This window comes from Bison bison, unplaced genomic scaffold, assembly GCF_000754665.1.
Source record: "Bison bison bison isolate TAMUID 2011002044 unplaced genomic scaffold, Bison_UMD1.0 scf7180017864367, whole genome shotgun sequence".
In the NCBI taxonomy this organism is placed as follows: domain Eukaryota; kingdom Metazoa; phylum Chordata; class Mammalia; order Artiodactyla; family Bovidae; genus Bison; species Bison bison.
The window spans coordinates 3,923,433-3,938,745 of record NW_011494939.1 but is presented as its reverse complement, the minus strand read 5'-3'; positions in this window follow the sequence as shown (position 1 = coordinate 3,938,745).

Sequence of the window (15,313 nt, the reverse complement as noted above, 5' to 3'; positions counted from 1 at the left end):
GTCCAGGTTCGATGCACGATACTGGATGCTTGGGGCTGGTGCACTGGGATGACCCAGAGGGATGGTATGGGGAGGGAGGAGGGAGGAGGGTTCAGGATGGGGAACACATGTATACCTGTGGCGGATTCATTTCGATATTTGGCAAAACCAATACAATATTGTAAAGTTTAAAAATAAAATAAAATTAAAAAAAAAAAAAGAAAAGAAAATATGTCACTATCTCCAATTTTTCACCATCTGTTTACCATGAAGTGTTGGGACTGGATGCTATGATCTTAGTTTTTTGAATGTTGAGTTTTAAGCCAGCTTTTTCTCTCTCCTCTTTCACCCTCATCAAGAGGCTCTTTAGTTCCTCCCCACTTTCTGCCATTAGAGGCATATCTGAAGTTGTTGATATTACTCTTAGCAGTCTTTATTCCAGCTTGTGAGTCTTCCACCTCAGCATTCTGCATGATGTAAATGCATGTAAGTTAAATAAGCAGGGGAACAATATACAGCTTGAGCTACTCCTTTACTAATTTTGAACCACTCTGTTGTTCCATGTCCAGTTCTAACTGTTGCTTCTTGACCTGCATACAGGTTTTGCAGGAAACAGGTAAGGTGGTCTGGTATTCCCATCTCTTGAAGAATTTCCCACAGTTTGTTGTGATCCACACAGTCAAAGGCTTTAGCATAGTCAGTGGAGCAGATGTAGATGGTTTTTTGGAATTCCCTTGCTTTTTCTGTGATCCAACAGATGTTGGCAATTTGACCTCTGGATCCTCTGCCTTTTCTAAATCCAGTTTATACATCTGTAAGTTCTTGGTTCATGTACTGTTGAAGGCTATCTTGAAGGATTTTGAGCATTACCTTGCTAGCATGTAAAATGAGTACAATTGTACAATAGTTTGAGCATTCTTTGACATTGCCTTTCTTTGAGATTGAAATGAAAATTGACCTTTTCCAGTCCTGTGGCCATTGCTGAGTTTTCCAAATTTGCTGGCATATTGAGTGCAACACTTTAAAGCATCATCTTTTAGGATTTGAAATAACTCAGTTGGAAGTTCATTCCCTCCAGTAGCTTTGCCCATAGTAATGCTTTCTAAGGCCACTTGACTTCACACTCCAGGATGTCTGGCTGTAGGTTGGTGACCACACCATTGTAGTTACCTGGCTCAGTAAGACCTTTTCTGTACAGTTCTTCTCTGTGTTCTTGTCACCTCTTCTTAATCTCTTATGCTTCTGCTAGGTTCTTACCATTCCTGTCCTTTATTGTGCCCATCTTTGCATGAAATATTCCCTTGGTATCTCCAATTTTCTTGACAAGATCTTTAGTCTTTCCCATTCTATTGTTTTCCTGTTTCTTTGCATTATTCACGTAAGGTTTTCTTATCTCTCTTTGCTTTCTTCTCTCTCTCTGAAACTCTGCATTCAATTGGTTATATCTTTCACTTTCTCCTTTGCCTTTCATTTCTCTTCTGTTTCAGTTGTTTGTAAGGCCTCCTCAGACAACCACTTTGCCTTCTTGCATTTTTTTCTTAGAGATGGTTTTGGGCACCACTTGCTGTAAAATGTTATGAACCTTCATCCATAGCTCTTTGGGCACTCTGTCTACCAGATCTAATCCTGTGAATTTATTGGTCACCTCCTCTGTGCAATCATAAGGGATTTGATTTAGGTCATATCTGGACTTAGTTCATACCAACTACCCAAGCTGATTAGATGGTATCATCTACTAGATTCCTCCACACCTTACCTTCTTCCTCACCTTATCACTTTCCCACTGCCTCAGCTAAGCTTTTTTCCCACCACTTCACTGAACTCTCTCTTGCCAAAGTCACAAATATCCTCCTTGTTGCCTAATCCACTGACCAAATCTTGATCCTTAGAGTATGAACTCTACTCTTGGGAAACCTTTTCTTATAATTAGTGCTCCCACCATCCTGAAGCAGTTTCTTCTTCTGGTTTCAGGAACCACATGTGCTGCTGGCTTTTCCCCTGTCTCGTTGGTTACTCTTCCTCAGTCTCCTATGTTGCACTCTGTATTCCTGCTTCTAAATTGGAGTTGCTTCAGACCTTGAACTTGGGATCTCTCCATCTCTGCCTTCATTCAGTATCCTGAGGGGTTAACTTCAAGTCCTTGGCTTTGAAAACCAACCTCTTTACTGCTGCTAAGTCACTTCAGTCATGTCTGACTCTATGCGACCCCATAGATGGCAGCCTACCAGGCTCCCCTGTCCCTGGGATTCTTCAGGCAAGAACACTGCAGTGGGTTGCCATTTCCTTATCCAATGTATGAAAGTGAGAAACGAGAGTGAAGTCGCTCAGTTGTGCCCAATTCTTAGCGACCCCATGGACTGCAGCCTACCAGGCTCCTCCGCCCCATGGGATTTTCCAGGCAAGAGTGCTGGAGTGGGTTGCCAGTGCCTTCTCTGAACCTATTTACTGATGACCCTCAAATTTTTATCTTCAAACCCAGCCTCTCCTCTCTTGATAAGAGACTTTGTTGTTGTTGTGTAGTCACTAAATTGTGTCTGGCTTTTTTGTGACCCCATGGATTGTAGCCTGACAGGCTCCTCTGTCTGTGGGATTTCCCAGGCAAGAATACTGGAATGGGTTACCATTTTGACAGGGAGACTACAGACTATTTATACAACTGCCTACTCAAAATCTGCTTTTGAAGTCTGATAGGAATGCTAAACTCATCATGTCCAAAACCAAAGTCTTGATTGTCTGTTTTTATCCAAATATGCATCTCTATTCACTTATTGATCAGGCCAGTATTTGAGTGCATTCTTCAAAATACATTCCATATCCCCCCACATTTATTACCTTGTTTAGCTTTTTCTGCTCAGCTTCAAAGTACTGTCATCTCTAACTTGGCCCCGTGGTAGGTACCTATCTTGCTTCCCTATTGCCACTTACGTCCGTCTTTAGTCAGTTCTTCATTATGGCTAAGAACTCCATGTTCTCAGCTACAGTGATCTTTTAAAGAAGAAAATATGAGCATATCACTTTCCTCTTCAAAATACTCTAATAGCTTCTATCACATTAGTAGCATAAGATCCAAAATTCATTATCATGTCCTTATAACCTTATAAGAACCTTTGTGATCTTGCCCTTGACTGCCTCTCCCAAATCATCTTACTATTCTCCTCTTTGCCATTGAACTCGAGTCACATTGGTCTCCTGTTTCTCAAACATGTCAAGCATGTTCCCTTCACAAGGCCTTTCCTTTGTTTGAACACTAGTCTCATGTCCATTTGGCTTGCTTCCTTATTTCATTATAGCCTTTGTTCAAATATCATCCCCTTGGAAACATCTTCACTGTGCACTCAATTTAAGTAGAGCTCTCTTAAGTAGATCTCAACCCTTTGTTTTTTCCCTGCTTTATTTTTTCTTTGTAACACTTACTACTATTTTCATTCAATCAATTTATAGACATATATTTTTGCTATCTGTCTCCTTCATTTGGAATATAAGATTTATGAGGACAGAAATTTTATCTGAAGCTCTTAGAATCACCATTTATCACCAATACCTAGGCATTCATTAAACATGGACTTGTGTGGAATAGATTAATATTTTGACATTTTGGTTTTTCCTCTAGTCCTTTAAAATTTAGTCCATATGCATTCACCCTTCAGAAACAGTTTCCTTTTTAGTGTGCTGAAAAAATCAGGTTCCTGACCTGATAAGGGAGATCTGAGACAATGGTCAATTTATGAAAGAAATGGATGGGGAGGTTCTCAGAAAGCCACCTTATTGTAGTGACTCCATCTGCACTTTTTATGTGTTTGTAATGTTTTCATGCAAAACTTTGCTAGTTGGTTTTTTTCATACAAAAGAGCAGGTGCTGGAAGATATGAAATGAGTACATTGGATCATGGGCTCAGAACGGATTGCGTTTATTACATGGTCGTGGTGAAGAGCGTAGGTCTGGACTGAGACTCGGTTTGAGTTTTCTACCACTCAGCTGTCATGTGATTTGGGGCAAAACATTTAATCTTTCTATTACTTTATTTCTTCTTCTGTTAAGTAGAAGGAAGAAGAGTATATACATTATAGGATTATTGTCAGCACATACACAAAGCTTAGAATAGTGCTTACTACATTATAAGCACTCAACAAATAAGTATTGCTAAATTATGAAAATAATTATGATTATTCCCTCATTTCTGTTAGTCTTTCAAAGATCAAAGCAACTACTGTAGTTTTATCACAGGGATGGATTGAGGGAAGGGTGAAAAATTTCTTTGAGTTCTTTTCTTATCACTTAATCTGTTACTCCTTTAATTTGGAAAAACTTGTTCAGCGGAAGAAAAGCTTGTCATCTATCTAGGTCCCAGCAGGGGGGTAGAGGGTAACAAGAAGGTTACAAAACGTGCTGCAAATATCAAATGGCAGGAAGCATGTCAAAATTAATTCCTCCTAATTTTGCAGCTGGACTGTGAACGATAGTTACAGTGAGACCTCCTAGAGGAGATATTAGCTGACAATCCAACTCCCAAATGCTGGAGTAAGATGAGGGCATTACTGATGCAACCATGATCTCCTGGCTTTGCAGAGTGACTTCCATGTTCACACTCAGACTAACACCAGCACACCGGAGACTTCATAGTCTTGTTAAAAAAAGTAAACATTCAGTGAAAAGTGTCTATTTTCCCTCTTGTTCAAGTCTTGGCTCCACTGTGTATTAGCTTTGATAAAAGGTTATTTGAAACAAAACACAAAACCTGTAAGAACAACATTTACTGCACACTAGCTATTCACCTTCCAAAGTATTTCACATGTAAATTCATTTAATCCTCACAATTACTTCATGAAATAGGTATTATTATTATCCTGATGTTACAGGAGAAACTTAAACAGCTTCAAGAGGTTTAGGAATGTATCCACAGTCACACAATTGGAAATGATGGAGCTGGGATTCCAGAATGGGAAATCTGACTCCAGAGGCCAGAAGCTTAAGCACACCACAATATTGTCTGGGAAAATTTTTAAGCAGGCACATTTTGTGCAAGTTTTGGTTATCACTACTATTATTATCACATTAGATCTCCTCTACATATGGAGATTTGTCCATTTCTCCTTTTAAAGGTATTTACGGATGAGTGCAAGGTACTAGACGACACAGGAGAATCCTCAGAAGCCTTATAGAACTTTGCACACAACCATGTGACTAGGACCAAATTCACCCATGTCTATTCTGTTGGCTCATTCTTGTCAGCTGCCTTGTTTGAGACAGTTACCTGACTTAGTTAACAATGTAGTTGTATTCTTTGGTTTTTCCAGCAGAGTTGTAGGAAGGCCCATTGTCTCTTTCCTTCAGCTCCATGTCAGTGCTGGAGGGACTAAAAATGGGACAGCCAATCCTCTTTAGCTGTCTTTGCTGTATGTGTGAATTTTAATAAGTGCTTTCTGTAGTTAGGTTCCACTTGTCAAGTAGAAATGAAATAATAGCAGTCAAGAATCTTGCTAAAGCAAATAATTGCCTAGAAATGTCCCCCTACTAAGTACTTACTCCTTATTCCTTGAGGCTGATCTGGATGTGAGATTGGAGGTGTTTCTTCCTTCTAGAACTGGTTGTTGTTGTTGTTCAGTAGCTAAGTCATGTCTGACTCTTTGCAACCATATGAACTGTAGCATTCTAGGCCTCCCTGTCCTTTACTATCTCCCTGAGTTTGCTCAAACTCATGTCCATTGAATCAGTGACGCCACCCAACCAACTCATCCTCTGTCACCCCTTCTCCTCCTGCCTTCAATCTTTCCCAGCATCAGGGTCTTTTCCAGTGAGTCGGCTCTTCACATCAGGTGGCCAAAGTATTGGATCTTCAGCTTCATCATCAGTCCTTCTAATGAATATTCAGGGCTGATTCCCTTTAGGATTGACTGATTTGATCTCCTTCCTGTCCAAGGGACTCTCAAGAGTCTTCTCCAGCACCACAGTTCGAAAGCATCAATTCTTCAGCACTCAGCTTTCTGTGTAGTCCAACTCTCATATCCTTACATGACTCTGGAAAAACCATACCTTTGACTATGCTAATCTTTGTTAGCAAAGTGATGTCTCTACTTAAGACCTACAAGACCTCCTAGAACTAACACCAAAAAAAGATGTCCTTTTCATCATAGGGGACTAGAATGCAAAAGTAGGAAGTCAAGAGATACCTGGAATAACAGGCAAGTTTGGCCTTGGAGTAAAATGATGGCCATGGGATAATATGGCCACAGCAGCCTGAAGAGGCTTTGGTGGCCTGGGAAATAGCTTTGCAAAGATTGCTCTGGAGATGGAGGTGGGAGCAGGAATAGTGACCAGCACCCCAGTTCCCAGCATGGAGCCAGTGGCTGTGGAAGATTGGCCCTGGGTGACCAGTGGAGTACCGTGGTACCATCCACTCCTGGGTGACTCAGTGACTGTGATGAGACAGAGGGGACCATGGTCCATGGTGAAGCCCCTTCCCTGTAGAGACTTGATTAAGGATGTTTTGACTAAACTTCCTCCCAATGTTAAACTCATGATACAGTGCAAATGGGGTGAGACTACTCTTCCCCTTCTGATTTTGGCACTTGTGTTCATATATTGGGGTGAGAGGGGAGTGTGAGCTTCAGAGGCAAGTGGAAAAAGCTGATTTTATTTACAAGTTGCTGAGACTCTCGGCACATTACTTATTTTGTAAAATGGGATTCATAATACACTCTAGATGAGTGATACATGGCATAAAAAGGCATATATGTATATATAAAATATATGACATAAAATATACTCAGTAAATGGCATTATTATTAATTGTAATACTTAGCAAATTTTAGGGACTCTGTATTCAATCTATGAAGACATGTCCTAAATTATCCTTTTGTTTGGATCCATATTGCCGAAATACTAAGAGATTTCCTGAAAAAATAGTTTTCCTTTCAATAGATGAGACTGTAGTCAAGTTTGCAGAGACATATGGGAAATACCACAGCCAGAACAAACCTTCAAAAATAGGGTAATGCAGACTGCTTATCCTGAGTACAGTATGCCAGTGTGTCTTTAAAACCACTTCAATCCTCTGTATGTCATTTTCTTCACCTGTAAAGTTAGAATCTTAGCTATCTGCAAATTTCCTACTAGCTCAAAACTTCTGTTGGCTTATTGGCGAGGTGAGAGATAGCATGAGTCAGAGACTCTGAGTTTAGAAACAATGGGTTTAAATTAAGAAAATGCTCCCCAAAATGAAAGTTACATTCTGTAGCCCCTAAGAACAGAATATTACTATCTTGACCACAAAGCTTCCCTGTACAACAAAAATGCAAATTCAAGAAATTAATTGAACTGTAAGGTACAGTGTATTAAAAACATCTCCTGAAGCTAGGAAAACAGGCTGGCCTCAGGAATGTTGTCTACAACTATTTCCAATGGCTTATTCATTTCCATTTTTTTAAGATACAACCCTCAAACACAAACATTTATTTCTTGAACATTTTTTTTCGCACAGGTTATTGGACATAACCTGGGTTATCAACTGTTAATAAACATTCTCCACCCACACAAGTTGAACAGTGTGATGTCATTTATGCTATGACAAGTTTTGCATTTAGAAAGCCAGAGAAATATTAGTGACTTACTCTAAAACTTTGTTGATTATGGTACTTTATGAATATAATGTTAAAAAATTAATTAATTAATTAAAAAAATAAAAGGGAATTTCCTGGCAGTCCAGTGGTTAAGACTGCATGATTTCACTGCTGTGAGCATGGGTTCCATCCTTGGCCAAGGAACTAAGACCTAGCAAACTGTGAGGTGCAACCAAAAACAAACAAATAAACAAAATACATATAACATTTAACACTATATTAAGTAGGAAATAAGAACATCAACCATAACGATCTCTGAGCCTCTTGAAGGCAAGAACTATCTAACTCATCTTTATTTTCCCAGTACCTGACACAGGCAAAAGGAAATTTAAATATTGAAGAGAATATTTAACATTTGTGCCATGGATATTTTGAATTGATTTCTTGAGTTAGTACAACAATTTCTCAAGTGTTTTGCTAATTTTTCTCAAGTTTTATTTTCCTGCTGATTTTATCATTTAATCTTAAAAAAAAGTTCTATGAGTTATTTTGAAAAGTAGGAGTAATTCTTCACATGGAATCTAATAGTGAATCAAAAATCCGTCTACCCTTTGTGCTTAGTCGCTCAGTCATGTCTGACTCTTTTCAACTCCATGGACTGTAGCCTGCCAGGCTCCTCTGTGGGATTCTCTAGGCAAGAATACTAGAGTGGGTTGCTATGCCTTCCTCCAGGGTATCTTCTCAACCCAGGTCTTCTGTATTGCAAGTAGCTTCTTTACAATCTGAGCCACCAGGGAAGCCCATCTACCCTTTTAAGACTAGTTATTTCTCTTCGGTTCCAACTATTGCTTAGTTCCAACTAAGTCGCTTCAGTCGTTTTCGACTCTGTGCTACCCCATAGACGGCAGTCCACCAGGCTCCCCCGTCCCTGGGATTCTCCATGCTAGAACACTGGAGTGGGTTGCCATTGCCTTCTCCAATGCATGAAAGTGAAAAGTGAAAGAAGTCGCTCAGTCATGTCCGACTCTTCTTGACTCCATGGACTGCAGTCTACCAGGCTCCTTCATCCATGGGATTTTCCAGGCAAGAGTACTGGAGTGGGGTGCCATTCCAACTATTAGATGCTCCTATAGAACATGTGGTTTGGAGCAAAGCAAGTTGTTGCTTTCTAGCTAACTTGGAAATTTAACCTTTACTTAACCACTCTAGCCTCAGTTTCCTTGTTTGTAAAATGTCTTTGTTGTTGCTTGTTTGTTTTTTGTTCTTGTTATTAGACATAAAATATAGGAACCTCTAGCACAATGCCTGGCACATACAGGAAGGAGCTACTATTACTGTCTTATTATGAAGCTATTTGCCCCACAACTAAGATATGACATTTTCTGCAGGAAAATCAAGCAAGACCTGCTGCTGTCACTTTATTAAGTCTAGACAATATCTCTTCTAGGCTTGAAGATAAGATGTGGAGTTTTAGAATTATCACATGAGATTAAACCTCTCCCCAAGTTCCTGAGCATTCACTCAGTCTGACCTACTGGAAATGATTCATGTGCAAACACCCTCTCTGATTCATAACAAGGGAGGAAATCATCCTGTCATTCCCAGAAGCCTGCAGAGCCAGCCTCATTTGGCAGAGACTGTGGGGCTCCCAGCTTCCGGGCACAGGCTTTGGCTGCATTCTGAACGCTTGGTAATGACCAAATTGGTGAGGAATATAGCTAAGCAGCAGGGCTGACGACTCATGGAGGTACTGTGGGTAATTAGAGATTCATTACAATCCCATAGTTTGTATCATGGCTCGGGGTCAACACAGGGTCACTGCACATGGCAAACTTAGGGAGCTGTGTCTGGAAGGATGACGCCAGCTAGGAGGGGCTGCAAGAGTGAAGCGGACAGGGATGAGGAGCCAGGGGGCCTGGGGCATAGATACACAGCCAGGGACTGGCGACAGCCCGGATGTGGGGCAGCGGACCCCGCAGGCTCTGAGGAAGAGAGCAAAACACAAGCAGCTGAACTGGCTTCCCCACCGCCATCCCTGCCATCTCCAATTAACCTTCTAGGCCAAGGGTTCCCAGAGACTGGCATGTCAGGGGCCAGTCCAATTTCAAAAAATAATTGGGGCCTGACATAGGGTAGCCAACTTTTTATTTTGCAGAGTAAGGACATTGAAAACAAACAAAACAGTTGCCATCCACTATCACCATCATTTCACAAGAGAAAGAGGATTTTTACACTAAATAATGTAAGAAGGACATAATCTCAGGATAAATGACAGTCATGTAAATTTAATTAATTTAGCTCACCAAGTTGTGGTTATTTTTCTCATTACCATGAAGACTTACGAAAACTCTCTTGCAGGATGGCTTTAGGTTTTCCCTCCAGATTTTCCACAATGATAAGATTCAGGGAATAGTTTTATAAAGAATATTCATGAAGATAAAAATAACACTACAGATCTCATGAACTTTAGGAAGAGAAACTCTATTAAGATTTAAGTAGAACTTTATGAAGAAAAAATGACTTCCATCCGTTTTCTATACAAAAAGGAGAAAAAAGAGAATATTATCTATTAAATCAAAATTCTGCTATAAAAATACACCGATGGATTTAAACAGGATTTTTGACCAGATATTTCTTCCAGGTGACATAGCAACGGCAGCATACCTGTAGCACTCTTTCATTTGCAAAGGATTTTCACATATATAATCTTATTTGATTCTCCAAACAACCCTAGCTATTTATAAAATCCTGTTATTATCATATCACCCATTTTATGGATGAGGAAACAGGGTAAGATTTGCCCAAGCTTATACATTTGGTAAATTATGGGTCTAGGACTAAACCGATGTCTTTTGATTCCAAAATCTGTGCTCTTTCTTTGTCTACTGTATGTGTTAAGGAAAGAAAGAAATACTTGGACATAATTTCCCATGTTCAATCTATTTTATTCTCTGGAAAATGATTATCACACTTTGGGAAAATCTTATAAACAACTAAAATTTCAGCCATGGTAGACTGAAACAAAAATCTATGCTCTCAGTCCCCAGACACTCTAATTACCGAGTGGTATCTCAATCCTGGCATATTTCAAGCCGCATTTTGATATTCCAAGTGGACTACTCTGCGGGGTTCAGTTCAGTCCAGTTCAGTCGCTCAGTCATGTCCAACTCTGTGACCCCATGAATCGCAGCACACCAGGCCTCCCTGTCCATCACCAACTCCTGGAGTTCACTCAAACTCATGTCCATCGAGTTGGTGATGCCATCTAGCCATCTCATCCTCTGTAGTATTATACAAAAGAGAAAAGCAGGAAGCATTTAGTTAATAAAAAAAAAAAAACATGTCAGTGCTTTACCTGTAGCTCATTTTGTGTTTTTAATTTTTCAAAAAATTTTCCTTTAAAAAAACTTTTGTACCTCTTTCTGCTCCATCAAATTGACTAATTTAACTTGCTGCTTATCTGTTCACATTCAGATCTGGGAGATGTCTTGTTGCTCTAATTCAGCCTTTCCAAAAGCAGAGATCATGGGCAGGGAAGCTATGGGTCAAGGGGAATTCAGTCTGGGTGAAGGACGGCTGGGATGTGTTCCCGTGTGTATGTCCAGCTGGAGGTAGATGGATTCTGCATCTGCACAGGCTGAGGGAGCGCTTGTGACAACGCTTCGCCTGAAACATGCAGGCCCTCCCTAGGCACAGGGAATGGCTTCCCTCCATCCATATTTGGGGTATCCTGTGCAGCTCTGCCATAATAATCATCTAGCTGGAGTTGAAATGCTTCTTCAACTCTGGGCCTGCTTTCAGCTTTATTTCCCCTCTAATACTAATGAATAGCAATATCCAGAACTGATAGAAAAGGAGGAATTCATTTTTCAAGGGAAGAAGGGCTTTGACCTTAGAGATTAAAATCAAGGATTCTCTTGTCTACATCCCTTTGAAATTGTGAAGGGCTTTTGTGTTTTGCTTTTACAGACTAGTAGACCAGACTTCTAGGTAGGCTGGAGCTTAGAGCTTTTTAAATTCTGAAATTCTTTGAAAATGAAAGGAATTTTATAATTTATGGTTTTCATACACTAATATGTGTATCTCATTTGCTTGATTAATGGAGCCAAGATATGATCCTAATTAGCTCCTAACCCTAAGTTTAAAAAATCCTTCATGTGAATTCAAATAAGGTTTGTATCTGAGGTAATGGAATTGCACCATAACTCAGACACATTAGTGTTAATTTCTTCATTTTTGAGACTACACTATGGTTATGAAGATATAATCATTGATGGAAGTACAATGATGGTTACATGGAAACTGTACTATTTTTCAAGTTCTTCAGTCTTAAGCTATTTAAAAATCAAAGTTATCAAGAACAACCCAACTCTTCATATAGCTTTCTCCTAGAAAACTAAGAAATCTCCAAGAAGTCAAAAACATCCATGGAGAAGGGATGTGTCATATATTTACATGTTCAGAATGTTGTGGATTTTTTGTCTAGATAGTTTAAAACAATAATCTAAAATATTTATTTGGATGGTAATTACCGTGCCTTTCATGAATAGCTGATTATTTTTCTCATGTGCTAGCAGGCCAAAGGATCTTCACTAAGAACTAGTAAAAGATATCTTTCTATTTAAGGAAACTATAAAACAGGCTTTTGGAAATTAATAGTACTTATGATCCATTGTGAAAAGTACTTGGCATATGGGTTTCATAGACATTATCTCATTTAATCCTCACAATAACTGCAAGGTAGTTATTACTGTTTCCTTTTTACAGAAAAAAAAAACTGAGACACATAGAGGCTGAGTAACTGATGCAAGGCCATCCAACTATAAAGTGCCAGACTCTCTCCAGAACAAGTTCTTGAAGTTTTTATGCCACCACAAAAGTTAGTCAACTGCTGGATTTTGATGAGAAAGTGTATATTTTCTAATTCACTTAGCTATTCTTTAACATCAATTCTACTGTAAATTTATTGTACTCTGCAGGTTTTTTCTTCTGTAAATTTATCATCCAATCATTCAGTGATTGACTCATTCATTCAATAAACTTTTATGGGGTGCCTAAAATATGCCTCTTGATGAAAGTGAAAGTGGAGAGTGAAAAAGTTGGCTTAAAGCTCAACATTCAGAAAATGAAGATCATGGCATCTGGTCCCATCACTTCATGACAAATAGATGGGGAAAGAGTGGAAACAGTGTCAGACTTTATTTTTCTGGGCTCCCAAATCACTGTAGATGGTGACTGCAGCCATGAAATTAAAAGACGCTTACTCCTTGGAAGGAAAGTTATGAGCAACCTAGATAGCATATTCAAAAGCAGAGACATTACTTTGCCAACAAAGGTCTGTCTAGTCAAGGCTGTGGTTTTTCCTGTGGTCGTGTATGGATATGAGAATTGGACTGTGAAGAAAGCTGAGTGCTGAAGAATTGATGCTTTTGAACTGTGGTGTTGGAGAAGACTCTTGAGAGTCCCTTGGACTGCAAGGAGATCCAAAGAGTCCATTCTGAAGGAGATCAGCCCTGGGATTTCTTTGGAAGGAATGATGCTAAAGCTGAAACTCCAGTACTTTGGCCACCTCATGTGAAGAGTTGACTCATTGGAAAAGACTCTGATGCTGGGAGGGATTGGTGGCAGGAGGAGAAGGGGATGACAGAGGATGAGATGCTGGATGGCATCACTGACTCGATGGACGTGAGTCTGAGTGAACTCCAGGAGTTGGTGATGGACAGGGAGGCCTGGCGTGCTGCGATTCATGGGGTAGCAAAGAGTCAGACACAACTGAGTGACTGAACTGAACTGAAAATATGCCCAGCAAAAGCATAAATACAGAATAATGCCCTTGCTCATACAGAGGTAAACAAGTAGATATATAAATATTTAAAAAGATAGCAATAAGCTGCGATTTCCCTGGTGGTTAAAAACCACCAGGTCCAGTGGTTAAGATTCTGCCTTCCAGTGCAGAGGGTCCACACTGTTTGATCCGTGGTGGGAAAACTAAGGTCCCTCATTCCATGGGGTGCAGCCGAAAATAAATAAATGAATAAAAATAGCAATAAGTCTATTGAAAACAAAGTGAAAAGGGTGAAGGGAATGAAGGATGCAGTGGGAGTGAGGTGGGAGATGATGCTGCTATCTTAGATGAAGGCCTGAGCAGCCTCTCAGAAGAGATAGCAGATGAGCAAAGACAAGAGACATGAGGGGAAATTCCATGGGAAAAGGGACAGCAAGTACAGAGGCCCTGAGGAGGGAAGGACATGGAGATCCCTTGGGGCTGGAGTTCAGGGAGCCAGGAGAGTGGTCAGAGGCACAGAGGGGAGGTATCTGGAGGTTGTCACCAGGGTTTGATAGCCAGTGATGGGAAGCAATTGGAAAAAGACCTGGTTAAATTTACATCTGAAAAGAATGACTCTGGCTTCTGTCTGGAAACTGTGAGCAAGGAGGCCAGGATGGAAACAAGGAGACTTTGGAGGGGGGTGCTGGTAAGGGAGCACCAGGCTTAGAAGAGGGCATGAGTTTCCTTCTACCCTGCCTCTAAGATCTGTGACTTCTTGACAATAAACTCTGACACTGAATGTATTTTGGCTTTACAATGGAGGGATCCCAGCCTGCCAAGCTGTGGGCAGAGAACAAATAACACATTTTGTATTCTCAGTGTCTCTGGGAAAGGAAGAAAGAAATGACAGGCAGAAGGGAACAAAGCATGTGTATGTTTTGCCATTGTCTCTAAAAGTGGATAATGTGCATTCTGCTGCCCTCCCCTTTTCAACTCTCATAGGGCTTATTTCTGCCTCACTAATTTTTACATAATCACATGTGACCTTTCTGTGCAACTTCCTTCAAGAAGATAGATCTCTACTTTCCAAGAATACTAGAAGCTCCTAATGGTAGATACAGTGTTGATAATAGCTCTTATATTCAGTAACTAGAACCGTAGTGAATGTTAAGAATGTATACCTTTAGAATGACTTAATATTTAGGTCATTGAATGGGTGCAATTGGAGTGTGATATATAAAGCTGACAGAAAGTGTCTTGGCTTTGTTGGATATCTCCTTGCTCAGACACATCCTATCCAAAGGACATTCCATGGACCACTGTTCCACAGGATGCTAACAGCTGGCATTTGAAAATAGGGTTTTGTGGTCACAGGGTTTTGGGGCATCTATGGATCACAATAAACTGTGGAAAATTCTGAAAGAGATGGGAATACCAGACCACCTGACCTGCCTCTTGAGAAACCTATAATACAGGTCAGGAAGCAACAGTTAGAACTGGACATTGAACAACAGACTGGTTCCAAATAGGAAAAGGAGTACGTCAAGGCTGTATATTGTCACCCTGCTTATTTAACTTATATGCAGAGTACATCATGAGAAACGCTGGGGTGGAGGAAGCACAAGCTGGAATCAAGATTGCCAGGAGAAATATCAATAACCTCAGATATGCAGATGACACCACCCTTATGGCAGAAAGTGAAGAGGAACTAAAGAGCCTCTTGATAAAAGTGAAAGAGGGGAGTGAAAAAGTTGGCTTAAAGTTCAACTTTCAGAAAACTAACATCATGGCATCTGGTCCCATCACTTCATGGCAAATAGATGGGGAAACAGTGGAAACAGTGAGACACTTTATTTTTCTGGGCTCCAAGATCACTGCAGATGGTGACTGCAGCCATGAAATTAAAAGACACTTATTCCTTGAAAGGAAAGTTATGACCAACCTAGATAGCATATTCAAAAGCAGAGACATTACTTTGCCAACAAAGGTCTGTCTAGTCAAGGCTATAGT